We start from the raw sequence: 24,669 nt of genomic DNA on the forward strand, positions 1-24,669 counted from the left end.
TGCTTTTGCACATCTCATACTAGCAGCAGTCAGAAAAAAAATCACTAGTCTTAATGGTCCTTTGGTGTGATCAATAGAGTAGTTTTTACTAGCATCCTAAGCTAACTGGTGAACTGGGAAAAAAAAAAAAAAGAGGAAGCTAAGAGTGATAAAAGTTGTTTAAACTTCAAGGACACAAAACCATAAATAAGGTGTCATCTGCTTCCACAAGTTACTGCAACCTGGCCAATCTGGACTCAGTGGATTGTTTTTATAGCTCTCTTCATGATGCTGAATAGAAGTTAAATAAAAAGGTTTAGATGGAGCAGACAATTTGTTCTTGCTTCATCAGAACATAAATTTTGACTATGCAGGGATTTAAGTATCTAGGCTTAGGTCCTGTAACTAGCTCGAGCTAATAGTTTCTAATCAAATCAAATCAAATCCTCTGCTGTGTATGAAGTTGTTTGAGTTAAAACACTGCAAGAGTAGAGGATTTAAGCTTAAACACGGTGAATGAGGTGTACACAAAAATTTATTTTGTATTGTCTTGCTGCTTTAGGTCAGTCTCACAAAACTCATCAGAAGAGGATAAAGCTATATGGTCTGTCTCCAAGCATAAGACAGGGTAAATTGATACCCACTTCACATGCTTTCATAAAGCTCCTGTGAAAGCATGAATAGGTGCTTTGAGAAGATGGAAGGCAGTTGGAACCCTGAAAGCAATCCAAAATTCTCTTTTGATTATACTTTTATCAGGCATGCTTTCTGAAAATTTTACACCAAAGAAACAGAAGTGACCCAACTGGGTTTGCTTCTTCAGCTCAGCTATTCTATTCACCTTTCCATTCGCCTTACAAGTGCCAATTTAAAACAGTCAGGCACAACTGGCTCATAATGAAGAGATGACATTCAGATTACATTGCATTTATTAAAGTGTTATTAAAGTAAGAAAAAGATTCCACTAAGTGGTGTCTTCTCAATTTTAAGTAGTGTTGGAAATTGTCCACCATTCTAGTTGCCCTCTCTAAAATAAACTGGACAGATCCTAATACCACTACAGCTCCTTTTCATATAAGAATAGAGAAACAAAATCTTTGTGGATTTCAGCACAATGTATCCTTCTCAATGGCACTTCCCCAGATAATATTCTTCAGATACCTCCTAAACAACATTCAGTCAACTTCCAATTCACTCACAGCTGTGATAATTTATTAATTTCCAATATTACATACTAATAGGAAAGACATATTTATCTAGCCAACACAGCAAAATAGCACTTTGGTATGAAGTAGGCTCAAAAAACAAGTAACACTTGAAAGTCATTCTTTTTTCTGCTTAAAGAATGTTTGGAGTTTTAGTTGTAGAAGACAGGACTTTGCAAACAGACCTCCCATACAAAAAACACAGCCCACAAGAGCTGCATGGGAGAGACACCTTCAGCTCCAGAAGTCTAAGAAAGCTTTCTGCACTGAGTCATAATAGGATGGAAAGTGGGATAATCTATTTAACTGTTTTAGTGCCTGGCTCCCCTGACAGCCCTGGAGGTCACTGTCTAATGTCACATGAATTATCTACGACTTTCCAAGGAGCAATCCCCATGAGCAAGGAAGTATAGCCAGAAAATGAGGGCCTCAATACCAGAGCATTTAGTACATACAGGCAAACACATATATGGTGAAGTAGGTGTGGTTCTTTTGACACAGAAGGCACAATTTGGCTTTGATTGTGCTATGACTCCATGTATCAAGCTGTGTTGAGGGGGTTTGAAGGGGTACACCTCCTGCTAAATATCAAGGGGAACTCCACCTTCAACATGCTGTTCGTGCTTTCAGATCTAGGCACATCTTACAGACATACCACACAGGAATTCCAGATGAATCTGCCTTACTACCCTTCACTGCATCTTGGAGGTATTACCAGAAAACTAGACTTTTAGGATGGTCTTGCAGATCAGCATAGAAAAGCTCTTACATGGAGACAGCATGGACAGTGTGGGCAATGCATGTCAAAACTACTAATACATGAAAAGGAAGCCATGAAGAGCTTAAGGATGGCATAAAAGCAGACAGATAGCAAAAAGAAGCAATGAAAAGGCCTCTTTCAGTTAAGGGTAAGACCTTTCTTCTTAATGTAGTAGAAAAAAAGATTTAGTAAGGTGAGATAAGGTCAGGTTACCGGATAATGCAGACTTCCTGGGTAGCGAGATTTCTGCCAAATGAAATGAAACAGCATGAATGTTAGAGATGCCAGAGAGGAGCTGGTTACAGTAATTAAGGTCTGAGGTGATGAGCTCAGCACCAACTGTCTAAAAAACAGTACAGACAACTCAACTAAGACATCTGCTCTGGGTACAGCCGCAACCCAAACAGCTAACTAGATGTTCAGCTACTCAGTGAATGACAGTGAGTAATGCAGAAAATATTCTCCTTTATAACAGTCAGTGCTGAATTCTCCTCTGGCATACTGTTCATGCCCCTTCCCAAGCTTTAAAAGATCTTGCAGAAACAAGTGGAGGTCAGAGACTAAGAATGAGAATGAGCAAATTGGGGGGTGAGAGGTATAAAGGCAGAGGCAGAGACTATCACTGAAAGAGACTGAAAGGAATGAGATTTGTTTATCTCAGAAAGGAGGCACATAAGAAGGCACACAGCGAGATAAAATAACAAATACTTTAGAGAAGAAGTATCTGACACTTCTCTCTACCTTGCCACATAACAGATGAATAAAGGAACATTCAATGAAATGAAGACCTCATGTATTCAAAGCTGATCAAATGAAATTCTCTTTCACAAAATGTGTAATTGGACAGTGGAAGATATCACCACAGGAAGCACTAAGGTCAAGAACAGTGCAGGATTCAAAGAAGGATTGGATGGGTATATGGATCACAGGAATATCCAGTCAGAACAATTATGCTAAACTTCGGGAAAAGTAAAAAGACAGGCTTTTAGAATTTAAGCCAGCACCTGACTATGGGAGAATTAAAATTAGGTTTCTGTAAGGGTAGATTATCCTACATCTTTCTCTGAGGTCCTTCTATCTCCTTTGCAAGCAGTTTCACTTTAAGGCCAGATCATCAGTCTACACGAACTACACAATTTCTATTTTCCCACTTCCACATAAACTTCAGAGGCACTGAAAACCTTTGTCTAGCTGCAACAATGTCAGCAAATTCAAACCTGCATTTTTCCACTAGTGAGTCATGGCACCACCTGTAGTTAATCAGCACAAGGTGTTATCATCTCAATTTTCTTTATCATAGGGTGGCTACAACTGTGGAGCTGCAGCCTTGTAGACATGGAGTGACAGCATTCGCTACCTTCCTCACTTCATCCCAAAATCAAGCTCAGTCTTGCCTGCTCCTTTTCCCTGCCTTGCATTCCCTTTTACAGAAAAGGCAAAGCTTGATCAGGACTTAATCCAGTAGCAAGCTCTCTGTTAGGAGGCTTGTGCATATGAACCTCCTATATCCTGACGATATACCCCAAATAGAAGGAATATACTGTCTTCTCTGGCCACGGCGCTAAATGAAAGGAGCCTCAGCTTCCTGTCAAGGCCCATGTAGTTAATCCATATGCTCTAAACCATATCTACCAGCTTCAGGACCTCAGGGCTAAGGAGGAGATATGGGCTCCATCCAGCTCAGCCCAGCTGCAGTGGTAGCATTTCTGTATCTGCACCACAGCACATGTCAGTAAACTTACTCCAAGTGCCTCTCTAATGCCTGCACAACCACACACAATTTTTCTAGGCATTGGTAGTTTTCTAGGTAGGCATTGGTGCCTGAAACCTGTTTAATTGCAATTTTAGTGCTTACATCCTCTTTTGCACATACACATGCTTCCAGTTTTTCCCTCCTTCCCTAGCCTGGTAAACTACCTGCTGACCTCAAATTCAGCCTATTGTCTATTTTAGAGACCCCACCTGGTGTTCCAACTTTTCATAACCATCAGCCCAACAACTTTTCTCTGTTTTAATTAGACCTGAATCTAGCCCTAGAAGAAGGCAGGACAACATTTAACTTCCCCCTCCCCTTTTCTCCTCTTTGAATGTGGTTTGGGAGAACCCACATTCATTATGACTTGTGTATAAAGGTTGTTCATTCTATTAGCAGGTAAATAGATACAGTTTTGGAATCTGCTCAAACTGAATCCAAACTAAAACAGACCCTAAATCCCTGGGGAGGGATTCTTCCCTTAAATAATTTTCCTATTTTTATCTGGACCTTTACTGTCCTCCTGCTTATTCCACACGTACTTTAATTGTGAATCATTCACTTGACTGAGCTATGTGTTCCTGAAGCTGTATTCCACTTCAGCTAGCTCAATGCAGTCAGAAGGTAGCTGTCCTGTTTTTTGTGCAGCAGTTTGTGAAGTTTCTGCTCTCTGCTCAGTACCACTTCCTTAATTTTTATAATCTTGCATTACTATGAGTATTGTCTGGTAACTGTACTGATCATTACTGTAATTTTTAAATCTCTATAAGGTCTCTTTGACACCTCAGAATGAGCCTCTTAACTTTGCCTCAGAACTGAAATCATTGAAACCATTAGAGTTTAGTTGCTTTATAATGCACCTTTCTCCAAACATAACCTGCCTGAGACAGTGACCCATGTTCCATGCAGTAGTCTGGAGGGGCCTAATAACCATCTTCCAGAGGACTGTATTGCCTCTTTCATGGTGCATTATACCTCACTGTTCCATCGATCTAGTGTCTTGTTTGCCTTTTTTATTGCAGCTGTGCACTGAAGTGACAGTGTCTCTGTGTCTTTTTTCCACAGTAACCCCTTTCTCAGTCTGATCAGTGTGCTGGATGTAACACCCTTTCCCTACATTTGCTCTTTGTTCCCGGACTAATTACTTTTCATTTTCTACACCAAGCAGCATTTACCATCTGCTGGCTCATCAACTAAATGATCCAAATTCCTTTTGAATCCGCTTGCACTGTTCCTTATCACTTCTCTGTGCTTCCAGTTTTACCGTCCAGCCAGTGGAGATTTCACATACACAGTGCTCGTCTGAGGCACAGGAGCAGAGACATGGGAATCCACAGGATCTTCTCACACCTAGGGCAGAGCATGCCGCCTAGATTTGCCACATGCTGCATTCATATATGAAAGAAGGGTTAGCTTTGGCAAAAATTAGGTTGAGGCTGCTTGAGATAAAGGATGGCTTCAAGGCCCAGGCCCCATGCTGGAGGACAGTGCAAGGCAAGTGTCTTACAATGGGGATCCAAGACCAAGGTGGGCTTGCTGCAGCTTTCAGAGACCCCACCTGGTGTGCCTACACCAAGATACAACACATATTTCGCTGCCCACCTTACAGCTCCCACAATGAGTCCTGGAAGAAGAGGCACATGCCACATATCCTCCTCACACCATGTCCTGTCTGTCTGTGTTTGTTTGTGTGTGTCTACATATGTGTGCACATGGAGAAAGCAGAAAAAGAAAGAGGAACATGGAAACAAAATGAGATTTCACCCATATAGAAACCAGCACCGCTGTATCCCTACAGGCAAAAATATCAACTTCCTCTCAGCCCAAGAGTGCAATTTCTGAAAATCCAGCACAAAAAAGGCTTTGAGGTGACCTAAACACAGCCTTCTGGTACCCGAAAGGAGAAAACAAAAAGATGGAGAGAGACTATTTAAAGAGCAGGTAGTGACAGAACAAGTGGGAATGGCTTCAAATTTAGATATTAGGAAGATATTAGGAATATCAGATATTATCAGATATGAGGAAGAAATTTTTTAGTGTGGTAGTGGTGAGGCATTGGAACAGGTTGTCCAGAGAAGTTGTAGATGCCCCATCCCTGGAAATGTTTAAGGCCAGGCTGGATGGAGCTCTGAGAAACCCGGTCTAGTGGAAGATGTCCCTGCCTACAACCAGAGGTTGGCACTAGATGATCTTAAAGGTCCCTTCCATCACAGGCCATTCTATGACTCTATGAACTTATTCTGAAACCTCTCGGGAAATGTCCCAGGTGTGGAAGGCCAGATGTGTGTGTAAGAAGCAGGGGTCAGCTAGGGACTGACACTCTTTTCACAGCTCTGAGCACCAGAATAGTGCAGGCTAAGCACTGATGCTTTTAAAGCAGCGTTTATGGGCAAGCCTTACGCTGTGCCACATGGCGTTCTCTTGGAAACTCTTTTCTGTCTTAGCATTAGCAAGCCTGACTTGCTGGTCTATTGCCTTTGCCTTGTTTTGTTTGTCATTTAAGGAAAAAAATGTCTTGGATTACCTAGAGTGAGCAATCTTTTGGATGATCTTTTCTGGTCTTCCCTTGAAAGCATCGCACACACTTTTGAGGTATTATCAGTTGCCTATCCAAGACACACTCAGGTAAGAGAAGAACTAGACAACTTGTGCATTGCTTGCAACTTTTTTAATAATTTACTTATGTGGAAAATGACCACAGAGTAGTTAATTCAGAAAGTGTAACATTTTGCAGCTGTTTTAGGGTCCACATGTAAAATGATCTATTTTTTCTTTAAAGTTCGTTGATTTTCTGAACGCCAAGTTCAGAAAGACCAAGCTTGGTTTCAAACAACACTTGCTGCTGCCATTTATAGTGTTTTTATATGGTGATTTTAATTAGGAGTGCAAAACATAGATAAATCCTTAATAAACTACAAATGTCAGAGGAAAGAATTTGTGCTATGCCTTTCTCAGGCAGGAAACCAACACACCCAGCCAAAATAACTTGCCCTTGGCTGTGGTTGGAGATAATACTTTTTATCCCAAACTTTTCACACACTTAAAATCAGATGGAGTTCTAAATGCTCAGCATTTCTGAAAAAAAATTTTTACCTCTAATTGAACATGGAAAAATTAGCATTCGCTCTGTACTACACTCATATCCTCTGTTCAGCTAGGACAGAGTAGTAGGAAGAGAGTTTTGCTAATTCATGGTATTCTTTATTAATATGTAAGTCAGAAGAATTCATCACAGGCATGAGTGGAAAGATTTTTCATAGTCTTCCTTTTAGTCTCATGTCTCTAATAAAAGAATGAATCTCCAAGCCAAATTTCACTTAGTTTCATGTCTGAAGAGGTAGCATTCCAGGAGAACAGTAACAACCAATATTCAGCATTTTTAAACAGTAAAACTCCTGAAATCTGGTTTAGACCTGTTTCTGTTCATCACAGCTGTATGATTTGTGCAGCACGCAGCCTCATAGAACTGCCTGGAATTCAGGAGTGTGACTGCAGCATGCATCTGTAATATTATATAATTCACTGGAACTTATGAAAATCTTCTCTATCATAACATTTAGACCCTCAGTCTTGCTTTCCCTTCTGGCAAATTTGCATCCAATGAACTTAAGACAGGAATTTTGCAAAAAGGGAAGGATTCCAATGTTCCCACAATGAAAGTATGATTTGTTCTATCTCATCATCTGAAGCAATTGAAATTCTCTCCTAGAGAATTGCAGAGGCCTCTGTCTACATTAAAACAAACAAACAAAAACCAAAACCACAAAAAAAACCCCAAACCTGTATTGACTAGTCTCTGGCTCACAAACATCCTCCAGATTTTTTCCTATATCTAGTCTCAGCAGAAGCTTTTTTTTCCTACTGCTTTCTACTACTAAATTGGTTGTAACATTCATGCCATTTCATCCTGATGGCATGCTGTCCTCTTTTTCTCATGTTACTATCCACTTTCTACTTGTTTATCCCTTCTTTAAGTGTTGTGGCAATTCTGACTCTCTCTGGGACTCCACGCTGGCTGAGAGCCAGAGTAGGCCAGACCCATCCAAGAGGCTGTTTTCTCAAGAGCTGTCAGTGTGTTTCCCAGTAGTCCAGAATAGGCAAAGGATAAAGTGTAAGAAGACCACGACGCATGGCAAAAAAGTGAGAAGAATATGCAAGACTGATTTTTGCAAGTAAGATTTATCATAGTTAATATCAGAGCATGGACCTTTACATATGAGCTAGTCACCCTAGGGTCTCTGTACAGTCAGTGGAAACAGGTGCATTCAAGGCTAACTCAACCTTGGGTAGCTAAATTAGGAGAAATTAATTCAATCCTTCATTCCTGGTTCCAATTGCATCTTCTGTATTTGCATTCACTAAATCCACCACATCCACTTCACTGATGTCAATGGCATTTTTCAATACTCGCATTCTTCAAGATACCGCGAGACATAACATGCAAAGCTATGTCAGAGTGCAGCTCTGTCTTCCAAAGTTTTTCAGGATCCTTCCTGCCTGTTAACTGCAAGTTGCAATAGAATCTGTAACTTTTTTTTCCAGATATGGTACTCACTGTTATTCAGGTACCTCAAACCCTGAGAGACAGAAAAAATACAGACTAATTTCCACCACGGAGAAGCTGAGCTCTGCTATGGCTTTACAGAGAAAGAGCCCCAGCAATAATGCCTGGCCCTCTGTGCAGAGAGAAAAGAATATGTAAGTCTGTTTGAATGCTGCCAGTGGCATCCATTAAATCCCTGATCACAGTGGCAATAAAGAAAACCCCTGACAGCACTCAACAGAAGTAAAATTTATAGACTTCCATATAACTAAGATCTCAAATGATTCTGAGAAGAAAGAAGACACTGACTCTAAGTAGAAAAAGGGAAAAGAACTGGAGGTAACTGACCTTGTAAAAGAAAAATCTTTCCCCTTCCTTAACACAAATATCTGGAGTTTACAGCAGAAAAATATTCCAGAGAGTAAGAACTCTTCTCTTGTGCAACTTGCAAACAGCTGAACAAGGGCCTGCAAAGTCCTCCAGTCAGCAGGGAGTCTATCTGCTGTGGAGAAGAGAACCACATTTCTGAATATGAAGAGACTGGGGAGTTAGGTGAGAGACACAGCTTGAGGGTTCTTTATATTATCATGATCCAATACACCTCCTTAGGGTTTTGTTGTTGGTTTGAGGTTTTTTCCAGTTGCGGAATGGTAACTTTGTTGTTTTGAATAGACTGTCCTGTGTTATAGCAAGCACTCGCTTTAGGCAAAACTCTGAGAGAACGTCTGTGTCCAACAACGCTCACAGCTCAGCTGGGAATGATGAAGAAACTGTAAGAAACACGGCGAATGAGATCAAGGACTCAGTTTCAACTTCTCTTTGAAGCAGAGATTCAAAACTTATTATCAGTGAGTATTAGCCTACGAAGACTATGAAAATAAAAGGTCAGTGGAATAAAGGCATACATTGTATCTATATATGGATAGTAGATTATTTAACAATATCTTTGAGTACAGAGCCACAGTCTCAGATACATTATAAATGGTGCTGCAGATGGCAATCCACTCATGTATATTTGCTCTTCACAAAACCAATTTTGCATGGAGGGAACTGCTGAAATGGAGATACCAGAGCAGTATTGGGATGATGTAGAAATCTTTGCAGATGTGCAATTTTCATCTAAAATAAATTCCACTGCAGTGTCCTAGACTGCTTCAGCATGAAATTAGCCAAAATAAAACTTATTTTTATATGTTCCTCCCAGTTCCAAGGGCAGATGCAGCCCTGCTGTATGACTGGGGGAGGATTCTTCACCATTCAGCTGCGTCCACAGAATCTGCACCAGTTAAAAGGTTTAAACCCACCAATAGTAATGAGCAGGACGAAAAGAGGACTGAGGAATCTTTAGACTCTTCAGTAAATTCACACTTTGTACAAAATAGGCGTGATGCATTGCTCCATTTTGGACACTATTGTACCTCTCCAGAATGACTACTGGGGGTAAAGTAGGTTGGCAAAATAAAGCCACGGGAACAGGCTTCACATGCCAGCATTTTTTACTCTTCCTAGTGGAGCAGTTTGAACACACAGGAGAAGTATCTGTTGGTGACAACTTTCCTTTCAAACACTGGTCCTGTGGACTGCAGCAGGAACACAACAACCATATTGCTCCATCATTAGCAAAATGCCTGAAGCTAACTGGTGGCTCTGATTCTTTCCAACAGCCTTTCCTTTGTCTGTCTGTTTTTCATAATTGCTTTTCTTCCCACCATTTTTTACCTGGGTCTTTATTCTTGCCTTGAGAATGCCTTCTGTGCAAAAAGCCCTACAGCCATTTCCCCTAAAGCCTGGCCCAAATGCAGACTGCTGCTCTCTGCAAGTTTTGATTTTATGTTATTTTATCCTTTCAGAACTGTTTTTAGTAACATGCTGAGAAAAAGAAAAGACTGTTTGCAAGTGCAGAATATCCTGCAGAAGTTGGGTTTTCTTGTTTGGTTGGGGTTTTTCCTGTGATGTTTAAAAATCATGTGAGAAAGACACAGATTTCTATCCCTGTCTAGAAATCCTTAGGTTCTTTCACTATTGAAAGAGCAAGAGCAGCTCTGCTTAGCAGAACTAATTAATTTTAATAAAACATATATTGCACCTAAAAATATCTGAGTGCATTATGGTTTAGGAGCTAATGAAAACTAGCATCATAATTAAAAAGTAGGTGTAGGTAAAGATATATAACATATTGATGCTTCAACCAAACACTGCAGATGAGATTTAACAATAGCAGTTTCACTGGTTACCATGAAACAATGGTGCCTGGTCAGGAAACCACTGCAATAATCCTGCAGCTTTTACATGTCAATATTTAGGGCATCACTACAGCAGCCTGTGTTAGTACAGCATTGCAGGAGTTGTGAAATGTGTCTCTGTCGTTCGTAATTACCTCTACCCTGCGAGAGATACGCGAAACTGCAGACGAGCACGTTTCCTTTCCCTCTGGCTCTCCGACCGACACCTCCCGGACGGGGGCACGGCGGGGGTGTCACCAGGGCTCTCTAAGAGGAAGAAGGGGGGCGGGCGGGGCGGGATGTGCCCGCAATGCAGCACCGCCTCGCCAGGAGACGCCAGCGGAGCCGCTGCCTCCCCGTGCGGCGCTGCTGCCGGGAAGCAGGGGCAGCCACGCATCCGTCCTGCTGCACGGTGCCACGCCGGGACAGGGCTGTCCTGGGCCGATCTCCACCCCGGGACAGGGCTGGCCCGTGTCGATCCCCGGATATGCGGGTGGCTGCTGCAGGAGGTGCGTGTGTACACACGTGTTGGCGCGTAAAACAGCACCACAGCGGCGGCCACAGCCTGAGCGACTGGCAAGCAGGAGCATTGGGTGTGCTCGGGAATAAATTATGCACATCTGTGCTGAACAGCCTTCCGTGGCTTGGGCGGAGAAAATACCTGACTTACAGGGCTGCACCTGTTGCTATGAAAGGGTCCAGGGAGCCCAGTCAACACTTTGATGTGAATTCAGTGCCCTCTGACCTCATCCCTGTGCTGCCCGAATAAAAAACACCTCTGCATTTACTGCTGAAAACCTGAGTTGAGGAGTCTCCCGCCCAGCATGAATTTCGCACAGATGACGCTTCCAAGAGCTCCTCAAGCAGGAAAACTGCAGAGTGAGAAGTAAGGACCTACCTACCACAGAACAAGGGAAAGGTCTGTTGTAGCCATTCTCAATGGGTTATCCAGTGGTTAGGGTGCAGGACTCTCACCGCTGCGACCCGGGTTCGATTCCCAGCCCCCCGGGCAGGTGGAGCTCGTCAGCCTGGTAAGGCAATCCATCTAAGAGAAGGTCACTCTAAACAAACCTACGTCCTGGGGACCTCACTGCCACTGTCCAAGTTTGCTTGGCCCCGGCAGATGAACCTCAGGATTAAAGGGTGGGCTCAGTTCAGCGCACGCTGTGTCTCACCTAAAAAATCCACTGCGCAGGCTCGAAGGGTTAATGACCTTTCCCAAATCTTCGCTCGCAAAGACTAGCCATTATTTGCTTGTCAAGGGACTGCTGTCACAGAGTAAGGGCTACAGAATCTGCTGGCAGGTGACTGCTATGGAAAATATTGAGCAGCAACTGGTTGCTTCACCTTATGGAGCCTCTTTGTTTGGGATGAGGGTGGCGAGATGCCTTCTACTAGACGATCAGCTGGCTCTAGTAGAGCCAAGCAGTTGAAGTACACTACCTGTGCACTAGCAAAATGGCAAGCAATGGAATAGCCAGAGCTAAGTTTTCTCCTTTCTCTGTGGAATACCAGAAGCTTGGTTCTCTTGTTGACCCTCATGTTTGTATGTACTATGACAGCCCAACATCACTCTGACACATGAGACTAGAAAGAATACACAAAAATATCAGTCTGGGGAGAGATCTGGTGGTGGCTTTACATACCTTTTCTCACAATAAGAGACCCAGAGCTGTTCTATATTTATGAGAGCAGCCCTCAGAGGCCACAGCAGCCACAGTCACTGCTCAGTCACGCCTCCCATATTAGGCTCCAAGTAGCATGACACTGAGCCTCTCGTATTTCACCTGGAAATGCCTTTGTGTTGAAGCTACTGAAATTACATCAGACATACTTTTTGTAAGCTGGAGCAGATTTCAACTCAGAAAGTGAGATTTATAGGTAAAGGTTGCTCAACAATAACACCTCACTGAGATGGCCCAGCTAAGAACGCAGTCCCACAGAACATACAGTGCCTCTCTCCCCAGCCTCAAACTGGATTCCAAACTCAGTGAAGACAGCAAGAATTCTTCTACTGAAGTCAGCAGGCTTTGAGCCAAGCTTCACTCTGTAAATATTTACCAGTGAACAAGCATGTGACCCTGTTCCCAATCTGGCTACTATAACCTAAGATGTTTCTCTGTCAGTTCAGGCACAGATGCATTACAGCGTGAGGGTGTTACAAGACAGAGAAAATAATTTACTATTGTTAATATTTGGCCCTTTTCCTAAACTTCCCTATTTTATTCTCTTTTTGATGTTAATTCCTTTTTCTGTTTCTTCTTAATCAAATATTGGCCTATTTTAAGTAACTGTATGTATTCTTTGCTGAAAGTATAGTATGGCTACTTCAAGGCTTTTCACTGGTAACTCTTTGCCCAGCTTTATTTCACAAAACAAAACAGCTATCCCCATATGCCTCTCTAAATAATTGTTGGTTCCTCTTATAATTTGCTTATATGTCAGTTTCTATTTAAAAATAAAATATAATCATTGACTAACCATTTTAAAGCTGTTCTTGCTAACTTGAATTAATCCCTATTCCACTTGTCTTTCTGCCTTTCTGCTCCACAACTGCCCCCTAGAGAAATAGCTCTGTAAGGAAAAAATAATGCACACATCCAGTCACGCAATACTTTAACAGTTTGCTCCAGACTGGCAAGGACTGGGATTAGTAGAGACATTTCTCAGAAATAGTGGAAAATGCTGGCCCAGTGAAACAGATATATTTCTTTTCTGAAGAAAGTGTTTTTCAGAACTTTTTTTTTTTTTTTGAGGGGATAGGGTAATATAATTGCTGAGGAAATTAGTCTGAAAGTGGCCAGCCACAATGTCTCCAAAATTTGGCAGGTTAAAGCTGGTCAAAACTCTAGTTAGTGCTTCCCTTTAGCAGGAAACACCCACATTTTGAAGAGGAGTTTCATTGAAATACTGAGTGAAAGCCAAATATTTGAAGGTGCTAGGAGGTTTCCTATAAGTATTTCTCCAAGTGAAATGAAGAAACGACACCCTGGCTAAAATAGCTGATGGTCAACTGACCTATGCAGACCCAAACTCGACTTTTTCTTATCCTACATGGATACCTTGAGCAGTATGTAACTAGCCATGGGTAAAAGTCTGAACATGCATAAAGGTCTTGATTTTATCGCACAGTGTAGAGCACGAAAATACTTGAAATTGTAACATTTTTCACATAATAGGACAACTATTGCTTTGCTCTGGCAATGCAGGGAGAGAAAATAAGGTTCCACATAAGCCCTTGTCTTACAGTGACAGACATGTACCACTTCATCCCTGGAACTGGGCCCATGTGGGTCGACTGATGTGGTTCTAGGAAAATGGAATTTTGTCTAGTATCAGTGATGGCTCCTAGCAGATCTGTGTGAACACAGTTGTAGGACTGGAGCTATTTGCTCTTTATAAAACAAATTGCATATAACAGAATTAGAACAAGTAACTCAGTAATAATTTTTATCTAAGCAGCACAATTAATAAGGCTGGTTTTCCTAAGGATTTCCGTCTTATTTCTCCTACCACTATTACACTTCCTTTCCTATACAAGGATGTCCACATACCCTATGTCTTCCCCCACAACTGGCCTTCCCTTCTTCTCAGCCTACCCATGGACACATTTCAAAGTATGCCAAATGTTCTCCCAGGAGCTACAACTGGGGAAGAACTGGAGAAGTGCCCACACATGCTGTGACCAGCCTGGCATTGGAATATGTTGGCTGTCAATAGAAAGCTCAGTGGGTAAGTTACCTTGAGCTCTCATGCAACATCACTGCCACTCTTTCTAATGAAACTTGTAAAGCTTCATAATGGTGAGTCTGAGATCCCTTCATCAGACTGGGTTGAAATGGACACTGGATTTTAAAGTTACCAGGCAAGAACAGGTAGCACCCTGACACTTCTCTTAATCACTTGTGGTGTTGCCCCGGGCTCAGTACTGGGGCCAGTCCTGTTTGATATCTTTATCAATGATCTGGATGAGGGGATCAAGTGCACCCTCAGTCAGTTCACAGATGACTCGAAGCTAGGTGGGACGTTGATCTGCTGGAGGGCAGGAAGGCTCTGCAGAGGGCAAGACAGGCTGGATCCATGGGCCAAGGCCAATTGTCTGACCTTCAACAAGGCCAAGTGCCAGGTCCTACACCTGGGTTACAACAAGCCAATCCAGTGCTACAGGCTGGGGGAAGTGAGGCTGAAAAGTGGCCCAGTGGAAAAGGACCTGAGGGTGCTGGTCGACAGCCAAAGAACATGAGCAGCAGTGTGCTCAAATGGCCAAGAAGGCCAGTGGCATCCTGGCCTGTATCAGCAACTGCATGGCCAGCAGGACCAGGGCAGTGATTGTCCCTCTGTACTTGGCACTGGTGAGGCCACACCTCAAGTACTGTGTCCAGTTTTGTGTTCCTCACTATAAGAAAGACACTGAGGTGCTGGAGTGTGTCCAGAGAAGGTCAACAGAGCTGGTGAAGGGTCTGGAGCACAAGTCTTATGAGGAGCAGCTGAGGGAGCTGGGGTTGTTTAGCCTGGAGAAAAGAGGCTCAGGGGTGACCTTATCGCTCTGTACAACCACATGAAATGAGGTTGTAGCCAGGAAGGTGTCAGTCTCTTCTTCCAGGCAACCAGTGACAGGACAAGAGGACATAGCCTCAAGCTGTGCCACAGGAGGTTTAGGCTGGACATCAGGAGGAATTTCTTCATGGAAAGGGTTGTTGAACATTGGAATGATCTGCCCAGGAAGGTGGTGTAGTCACTGTCCCTGAAAGTGTTCAAGAAACAACTGGACGTGGCACTCAGTGCTTTAGTTGACAAGGTGGTTATTGGTCAAAGGTTGGAATCAATGATCTTGGAGGTCTTTTCCAACCTAACTGATTCTGTGTTTCTGTAAATAAAAATGCATAACCACATGCGAGGAGCCAGTGGGTGTTAGGCCCATGTCCAGCAAGCGAGAGGAACAAGCAGGCCCTTTTCCTGCGGAAGGAATCCGTTCAAGAGTGAGGCTGAGGAGACCTGAACCTGGCTCAGACCCACTTCAGCCACCAGGACCCAGCCGGGGCAGGGGCAGGGCCAGGGCCGGGCCGTGACCCCCTCCCGCCATCTCCTACCGGGGTCCAGGCCGGGAGAGGGACGCTGGCACCACCACAACCCAACTCGGGCCTTCCTCGCCCGCTTCTTCCCTGAACAGCGACCCCCGTAAGCGGGAGGTGCGGGCCGTGCTGGGCACACCGACCCCCCGCGCTCCGCTCCCGTCCCGCTGCCAATCGCCCGCCTGCGCTTGCGGCGCGCTCGTCGGGCCGCCATGGGGCGCCGCCACCCCGCAGCCCACTCGGGCGCGCGGGGAGAGGCGCGAGAGCCGCTCGCGGCGCGCCCCGCCCATCCCCGCCGTCACGTGCCCCGCGGTGCTCGCGCCCCCCCCAGCCCCGCTCCGTGCGCTGACGCCCCGCCAGGGGGCGCCCTGGCCCAGCGGCCCTGCCCGCCTGGCGCGCGCCGTTTGTTGACCGCGCGGCGGCGACGGGTTGGTGGCGCGAGACTCTCCCGTGACGCGCTCGCGGGAAGGGGCGGGGGGGGAGGGAGGAGGAGGGGCCGTGCCGGGGACACCGTGCGGGGGGAGGAGAGGGAAGAAGGCAGGGAGAGCGGGGGGAGAGGGCGGCTGGCGCTGGGAAGGAGGAGGAAGAGGAAGAAGGCGGGCGGGAGGCGGCGGTTGCGTGCGTCCGTCCGTGCCGGAGGGGGAGCCGCGATGTGAAGCACACACGGCCCGGCAGGGCAGGAGGCGGCGGCGGCGCCCCCGGGAATGTGCGTCTGGGACGCGGCGAAAGGTGAGCGGCGGCGGCGGGGCTACCGGAGCGGGCGCGTTCCTCCTCACGGCGCGGAGGGAGGGGGGGGCGTGCGGGGGGCGGCTCGGGGACGGGGAGCAGGAAGGGGAGGAGGGAGGGAGGGGGAGCCGGAGAGGCAGGCGCGAGGCCCGCAGCCGCTGCCCTGTCTCAGCCCCTCCCTGGGCCCGCGGCCTGGGCCTTCCCTTTTCCCGGCGCGGGAACGAGGGGCGGGAAGGGAAGGGGGGCCTGCGCGCGGCGTTATGTAACCGGCGCGTGGGGGCCTCGGTTGCCCGCGCGCGCGCGCGGGAGGGCGGGGGGGACGCGGGGACGGACCCCTGGGCGCGCGCCTGGGCGCGCCCCCGCCCCCCCGCGAGACACCGCGGGTGCGCGCCAGGTGTGCGCGTGTCCGGGTCACCCGCCCCTCCCCGCACCTGTGCGTGTGTCTGTCTGACTGTGTGCGTGTCTGTCTGTCTGTATCTGTCACATGGGGCCTGCGGCGCAGACACAACACGGGTCCCCCCCCGGCAGAGCCGGGGCGAGCGAGGCTGTGTCACAGCGTTCTGCCAGCGCCGAGGGGTCACTGCAGGGAAATAGGCTGGACGGGAGGAGAGCGAAAGCCCGAGCCCTGGCGCGGCCGTGCCCTCTTGAACGCTCCCCGCGATGTAGCAGCGTGTATCTTGCCTGCGGTTTCCCGTCCTGTTTGTGACAAGTTGTATTTGCTGAGCAATAGTGCTGGGTATAACCGGTGTGCTGAAGGGAAGAGGGAGGACCTGTGCTTGATGAGTAAGCCCCTGCTTACAAACACCGAGAGACAGATGCGTTCGCTGATGCTTCTTTCACCCCTTCCCCGTATGATTGTGGTGCATTTTGCTGTACAGTTACCACAGACTTGACCTGTGATACTGAGCAAAAAGCTCTTGATGGGAAATGCGTGGTAATGTCATGTTAACCTTAAGAAGGGGGAGGAAGATAGTATCACAAGCACGTTTATTGGGGTTTTTTTTGGTAGAAAACCTGTGTGTTGTATTCCATTATTTCTGATGCTTTAAAATTAATTTTACAGTCTTTAGAATCACAGGGCTGCTGAATGTTCTGCTCGTGTTGATGATTGTCTTAATGAAAGGATGAGTTGATGTTTGTTGTGCATCTTGATCTGAAATCCAGGTCCAGCCTCAAATTTGATATTGTAGTCTAAAGAAGGATTTACAATCTACAGAGGATTGTAATTTTACGATCTAAATTCATTATTCATTTAGATGCAATTGTTGCTCTCATAGAACTGGTTTAAACAGTTGCCTAATTACTATTAGTTGCAAGAGCTTACAGTTAAAATTTATTTTTGGAATAGTCCCATTTTACTAAGCTTTATGATATTTAACACAGAAATACAAATCTCTGACAAATTCTTTGCCATCTTGCCTCAAGCATGTGGGTATTACCCATTCCCACCATATTGGTCTTTCAGTCAGTCCATTTCTTCCAATGCATAATGTACCAAATCCCTGTTAGTAAATAATCCCAAGATATCACACTGCTGGAGGTCACTGGTAGGACAGTGTTACTAGAGGCACAGTGCAAGCACCTACCTTGTGGCTCACTGATGTTTAGGAAAGGTTGTTCTAAAAGCAAAGCTCTAATAAGAAAAATACATTAGAATATTTCCACCCTCAGTAGTAAACTGATTGTATATTTTCCTTTGTATAGTATAGGTGTCTTAAGTCATTCAGTAATGGGCCCTTCAAACCAGTCCATCTTTTTGGATACTACATACATACTCTTACTTACAGTCTGTTCTGATGCAGTGATAGTGTGTTGTCACTGGGTGCCAATTTTGATTATTCGTTTCTGATCCCTTGACCCACATGACTTCTTGAAAGAAGTTTCGTTGCAAATTTTCAATATTTCTACCGTCCCTTTCAGTCACTTGAGAGATTTTAAAAAATAAGATTGAAATCTGGTTTTAAGTAGCAAAAAATTATTAAGAAAAAAATTAATGTGATTACACAGACCTTTTTTTTAATAAATCAGTTGTTCAGGACAAGCAGGGAAAAATAACTTGCCTGACCCTGCTGTGTGCTTTTTCTCTGTAATTTGTTAGCTATTGTTTATTTCATGAAGAATGATTTTCTTTTAATTAACATTTTTCTGGGTTAATCAAAGGGCCATATTAATATCACTGAGATCTCTGTCAGCTCTTAGCAGCACGTTTGCCTAGTATAGATATAAATAGGGACCTAAATATCCAAATGTTGAAACCCTTCCTCAAGAATACAATGTAGATTAATTTGGTGATAGTGCCGTGTGTTTACCGAAGCATAGCAAAATGAGGAAAAACTGGAAACAAATAGAAACAGGAGTGGCTGTAGAGTTGCAAAAAAAGTTGAAAGTAAGAGCAAATCTAAGTGGATGCAAAAAGTCACAAGGAATTCTCAGACGTGTCATATTATACTTTCGGAAGTGTCTTTTTTTTAAGAGAGATACTTGTAGGGCTTTACCCTAAGAACAGCTTTTTGCTCTGTTGGGGAAACCAGACAGCATTTGAATTGGAGATGCAAACGTTTTTGGGGAAGAGAGCCTCTGTGTCTGAGATCTCCTCACTTCCATATTTCATGTGGAGTAGCTGGTGGTTCTGTACTCTTATGAGTAAAGAACTCAGAAATCAGAATTGGGAAACCCTTTTCTTTCTCAGTCTTCAGCAGAAGAGAGGTGAGTGTGTGAAACAGCTTTAAATTCTGGGATGTAATGATATCTTCCATTTCTGTAGCCTTTATTTCAAAACTGACTGAAGAACTGCTGCTACTGTAGTTAAGGATTCTGTCTGTGACCATGACATTCTTCAAGGAGACGCTTTTAGTTTGGTATACCCACAGCAAGGATTGTATCTTCTATATTCTTTGCTTCACATGCCTGGGCAGATGGTGGTCCCTGAATTTCAGTGTTAGGTTTTGGGGAAAGCAGTATTTTATTAATTATTTTTTGTGGTCAGGAGACATGGGGACAGACTTCTTTCCTGTCTCCAAGTTTCGGGTCTCCCAGTTGGTATTCTGTCTATTTAATAGTTCGTTTGCTTGTGTAGGTAAAGCTTAGCCATATTGTGGATAACTCTTCTGTTGGTTTTGCTTTCTGTTCCCCAATACCTGTAAATACTTTAACCAGATCCCAGCGTGAGGGAGTTCTTGGTTGTAACCTCCTTATTTGGTTTGCCTTGATTCATGCACATCTCTTCAGCTTCTTGTTTTATGAAATAATTCTGAAAAAGAGAAAGCTGATTTTGCTTAGAAGACCCTGCTCAGGTACCTTGCAAAGTCATTCTTGCAAATGCAGGTGGATTGGTTTGAATACCAAAAGGCAACGAAGCAGTGCTGAAGCCACACAGAGTAGGGTCAAGAACTGCTCTCAGGTTTTTCTGTATTGAATTAAAGATTGGCAGTCTTCTCAGTCTTCTCGCAAGGTGAGGTGGGTGGTGTGTTTTGGTAGGATCCTGGAGACTGTTGCTAGTATTTTTTGTCAGCTTCTAGTTGTCAGAGAATATCCAAAGTAAAATAAGATTCTGTCCACCGTGTTCATGACTTCATCTTTTTGAGCTGACTCAGATCAGCTGTTAGTTCAGGGCATGATGAGTCAGCTTCTTGGACAAGTGTTTGCACTCCACTTACATCAGTTTGGAAACCTAGAAGCTGTTGCTTTTTGAAGGAATTCATGAAATTGCTGATAATGCTTACAAATAGCAAAGCCCCTGACCCTGTGGCATGTAAGGTAAATGATTAGTGCAGTTTTCCAAGTAGAGTGAATGTATTTTACCATTCTGTGCTATTGAATGCAACTCCCATTTGAAGTAAAGAACTAAAATAATGATCTGTATTGAAAAGATACTCTTCCTGGTTTCTGAATCTGCCTGTTGTTTTCAGGGAACATTAGAGCACTAGTCTCTAATAGTGCCTTTTCAGTCACTATTTGCTCTGTTTTCCTGCTGAAATTGCGTGATTTGGTAAGCGGTTCCGATAATCTTCTTTATAAAACAATACGGGGGGAGGAGAGGTAGGGAAAATGACTTTTCACTGTAATTTCTGGCTGATTTGAAATTTTAAGTATTGCCCCTCCATAATGATTCCTGTAACTTCTGTGTTGATTTTTAACCCAAGTTCTGCAAATGTTGTATTGGCTTGGGATAAGCTGTTTGTGCTTTGTGGCCATTTTGAATCAATCTGTCTCCACTAAGTAGTAGTGTAATATTGTTGTTTTGATGTCAGAGGTACTTAAAATACCAACTTAAAACCATTTTAGGCCAAGAGTACAATTCAGATTTGAGTTTAAGGATCCTAAAGAATTAAAGCATTTTTATTTTGTCCCAAGAACTTAAAACTGTATTTTTCCTGGAAAACACAGAACCACCATGCTCTGTCTTTTTATCTTTCTCTGTATTTAGAAGAAAACTTGGAAATATATTGGATCAGATCAGAAATTTGCCTCAGTAATAATAAACATACTGGGATACTTTCCCTTTATATGCTGTAGTTTGTTACCTAGTTTCTGTAGTTTGTTACCTCAAAAAAAGTATGATGTCTTTTTATTCCATTTATCTATTCAACTAATATAGACTTTTAGCATCCTTGGTATCCAGTGTCAGAGAATCTACAAATAAACTAGGCAATAGATGAAAAAATATTTCCATTTCTTTTGATTTCTCCAGTTACTAGTTTCATCTGATTCTTCCTAATCTTGTTCTGAGTTGATGAAAACTAACAAAAAGACATGGAAAACTCAAGTAAAAACTCAAAACTTCAAGGTTAAGCATAGAAGCCATATGTTGTGAAGATTTTACTTCAAAAAAGATTTTGCAGCTTTTAGAGGTTCAAAGACAATTTCAGAAAAACACTTGGGAACTTGACTATGCAATGTCAGTTAAAATTAAGTAATGTCATTCAAAAGCTGCTATGAACAGAAAATCTGTCTGTTTAAATACTGAATCTTTAGTCATCAGTGCTTTTGCTGGTAAAGTTATTGAGTTCTTAGAGGCTTCCTGCCCGTGTATGAGTAGAGAGATGGTCCTCCTTAGTATCTAACATCATCTAACATTTGCAAAGTGAACGCCTTATCTCTCTTTTTCCCTGAAAAGCCTGGGCTGTATCAATGCCTGCTCAGTGATAGCATTGGGTTGACCATAAAGCACAACTGCCTTGGGCATGTCTCCTAAAAAAACCCAGCTTCATCAATGAATGGCCTGGGTTGGAAGGGACCTTAAAGATCATCTACTTCCAGGCCCCAGCTATGGACAGGGACACCTTCCACTAGACCAGGTTTCTTGGAGCTCCATCCAGCCTGGCCTTCAACACATCCAGGAATGGGGCATCTACATCTTCTCTGGGCAACCTGTTCCAGTGCCTCACCACTCTCACAGTAAAGAGTTTCTTCCTAATATCTGATCTAAATCTGTTCTTTGTCAGTTTGAAACCATTCCCCCTTGCCCTGTCACTACCTGCCCTTGTAAATAGCTTCTCTCCTTCTTTCTTGTACTTTCCCAGGTAATGAAAGGCTGCAATAAGGCCACCCCTAAGCCTTCTCTTTTCCAGGCTGAACAAACCCTATTCTCACAAAGTGTCTTCATGGGAGAGGTGCTCCATCCCTCTAATCATCTTGGTGGCCCTCCTCTGGACTTGATCCAACAAGCCTTTGTCCTTTTTGTACTGGGGACCCCAGAGCTGGATGCAGTGCCCAGGTGGGGTCTCACCAGAGTGTAGTAGAGGGGCAGAATCACCTCCCTTGACCTGCTGGCCATGGTGCTTTTGATGCAGCCCAGGATATGATTGGCTTTCTGGAATGCAAGTGTGCTCTGCTGGCTCATGTCCAGCCTCTCATCCACCAGCACCCCCAAGTCTTTCAGGGCTGCTCTTGATCTGCTCATCCCCCAGCCTGTATTGCCCCAATCCAGGTGCAGCACCTTGCACTTGGCCTTGTTATACCTCAGGTGCCTTCTCATTGCGTTAGTCAGCGCACTGGCCCACAGCGTGGGTTTGTTTCTCTGCCCTTCACTGTTGCCAAAGTGGTTAATGTGGGCAGTGAGCAAACTGGTCAGCAGCAAAGGTCGGTGTACTGTGTGTATAGACACATACATGTGTGTGCACACACACAGGTATACACGCACATGTGTATAGCCAAACAAATACGTAAAATTGATCAAAAATATGTAGTATCTTCTGAAGGATTTCATCAGTCTGCTGGGCTGAAGTCTGGGGAAGTTAAAGGTAGTATATGTCAGAGGTTTTCAAAAGCACAGTTCCTCTGAATTTGATGTTAATAAATTCAGAATGTTCACAGATTCCTTCCTTTGATCACCTCATGAAAATTTTCAAGTTGTTTATTTTTTAATAGTTTTACCTCCACTTACCCACATTTCCTGACTTAAGTTTTTCTTTAGGTTTACAAGGATGCTTCCTTCAGTTGTTTCTAGGAAGTCTTAGAAAGTCCTAAATCATTCAGCAGCAGCAGCAACTCTTCTTGTTGTTAGGGAGGAGGGATCATGGTTTAATTATGCTACCTGCTGACTTCTTGACCTGCACCTCAGCATGGGCTACTTGGGTAAGACAGGAGTTGTAGGACTGGATTGTCAGACTGGGTGCACAAACTAAAAACCTCCTGAACAAGTTCTGTTGGTTTATTAGGTAGAAAATGAAGATCCCAGTCTTCCTTTCCAAAGAAAAGAATTAACACAGTTCTCTGTTCTCAAATACTATAGATAGATAAACTTAGGGATTTGCAGGAAATCTACCCAATGTATAAACTCCTCTCATTTATTGTTTCAGATACTCAAGTCCAAGAGAGAATTTCCTTTTGGTGATTTACAATCCATTTACTATTTTGCTATTGAGAGTCCTAATTCCATGAGCTATGCTTCTTGTTCTGATTTTCCTTAATGGATTTTATTCTGGATTCTAGGCATTTAGAAGCTGGCATAAAGACAGTGAATGTGCAAAGTCCTCTTTGAGTTTGAAGCCCCAAAAGCAAGCACAGAAAAGAAATTATGAAGCCAATCAAAGTTTGCTGAAACTTTCCAGTGTATTGTGACAGTAAGAGCAGATGTGTCAGAGGTGATATTTGAACTAAAAAGTGAATTGAGCTACATGGTTACATATAGCAATGAAAATTTGTGACGAAAAGCCAGTCATTGCTGAGGAACTCTGAAGGGGCTGAGGAGGTCATGACTTTACTGAGAAATACAGAAACGTTGAAACTGAAGGCCAGAGTTTTCTGTAAGCAGAAGAAAAATTTAACCAAGTTAAACCACTACTTGTGACAACCTCTAAATGGACTGGAGCTGCTACTGAGTGTTATTCCTAGAGGGGAATGAAACATTGACAGTTGGTCTCAAACTGAATCTGTCTTGCTATTTTTCAAAGAACTAACCATCTCAAATGCCATGTATAAAAGCAAAAAGAATATCTTGAAAAGAGAGTGCTCAAAGCTGGTGCAGACTGTGCAGTGATACTGGTTTCTGGACCATCTGCTCATGCTTCCTCAGTCTGGGACAACTAAAACAATCATGTGCCCTGGACTTCCAAATAAGTTGTGAAAAGATATAAACTCTTCTGTTTTGTACCGCTCTCATATAGATGGTTACCTGCTGTACAACTGCTTTATGTCATTGTGACGTTTAGCTAGCAAAAGAAATTGATATTTCTTAGTTGTTACTTGTGTGTAAAGTATTTAGTCCATGATTGTAAACCAGACTGATTGGAAATAAAGACCATTTTGAGTTGCAAAAATAGTCAGTTTGGAAACGGGATTAGTTTAGGAAAGAGTTCCTGCATCTCTTTCTAGGGGAGTGCTTGAAATGAAGGTCAGAGTATCATTTCTTTGCTGCCAAGCTCAAATTAAAGTGCACACAGAACACAGTTTTAGAATAGTCATCTGCACAGGAGGAGTTGATTCTGAAGGACTTGGGGTTTTCCCACGCTTTGTCTGAGTTGTATGGTATTTCACCTTTCTAGCAAATGCTATGGAACTTCACATCTTAGAAAAATGCTACATCTAAATTTCTTGTGCTAATTGTTTTGTGTCTAATCTAAGATTTTAAAATTTGTTCTTTCCTAATTTATACTCTTAGGTTTACTTACAGAAGATGGAGGTGGTGTTGGGTGTTTTTGACAACAGCTATTGTTACAAGTGTCCTTCAGCTAATTTCTTTTATCTTGCTTTAAAATATCATCAAAGATTGAACTTTAGAATAGAACTTGCTGGTTGACCCTGTAACATAAGGTGCTTGTAGTTGGGAGTACTTATCATATGGGCATACGTGGCCTAAGATGGGGAGCTGTTTGATTGTAATGTTCTTTAAAACCCTTATCCTAATGGAAAAGGTGAGGTAGCTTACCCCTTGGTTTGTTGGGGGAAAAAAACATGAGCAGCTCTGGT

The 24,669-nt window shown here is 43.6% G+C and overlaps 1 protein-coding gene across 5 annotated transcripts in view; it reads left to right on the plus strand.

Moving 5' to 3' along the window:
- The first annotated feature begins 16,080 nt into the window (after positions 1–16,080).
- Positions 16,081–24,669, plus strand: part of REV1 (REV1, DNA directed polymerase) — a 71,510-nt gene continuing 62,921 nt past the window's right edge. For all 5 annotated transcript variants that reach the window (XM_017818379.1, XM_017818377.1, XM_017818378.1 and 2 more), the window contains exon 1: positions 16,081–16,263. The gene's annotated coding sequence lies outside the window, so the exon portion shown is untranslated. The remainder of the gene's footprint in view (positions 16,264–24,669) is intronic.

This window comes from Lepidothrix coronata, unplaced genomic scaffold (assembly GCF_001604755.1).
Source record: "Lepidothrix coronata isolate B3197 unplaced genomic scaffold, Lepidothrix_coronata-1.0 Scaffold68, whole genome shotgun sequence".
NCBI classification, from domain to species: domain Eukaryota; kingdom Metazoa; phylum Chordata; class Aves; order Passeriformes; family Pipridae; genus Lepidothrix; species Lepidothrix coronata.